Source organism: Ruditapes philippinarum, unplaced genomic scaffold (genome assembly GCF_026571515.1).
Source record: "Ruditapes philippinarum isolate M1 unplaced genomic scaffold, ASM2657151v2 ctg3130_1_1_1_1, whole genome shotgun sequence".
NCBI lineage: Eukaryota > Metazoa > Mollusca > Bivalvia > Venerida > Veneridae > Ruditapes > Ruditapes philippinarum.
The window spans coordinates 80,095-80,346 of NW_026866252.1; positions in this window are offsets into that span (position 1 = coordinate 80,095).

Consider the following 252-nt stretch of genomic DNA (forward strand, 5'->3'; position numbering starts at 1 on the left):
TTATAACTTCACTACAATTACATAACACCACAGATCATATACATCAACATTGTGCACTAAAGTAATTAGAAATTATGACATATCTTACATTATATGTGTATTTTATCATTTCAAAAATGTAAAAAAAATAGGCAACGTACTGTGCTAATGGTAATTTATTATTCACATAACAAAATAGACAATTACAAAACAATACAATGCAATACAACAAAAGAAAAAAAAAGGAAAAAAAAACAAAACATCAAAATCATA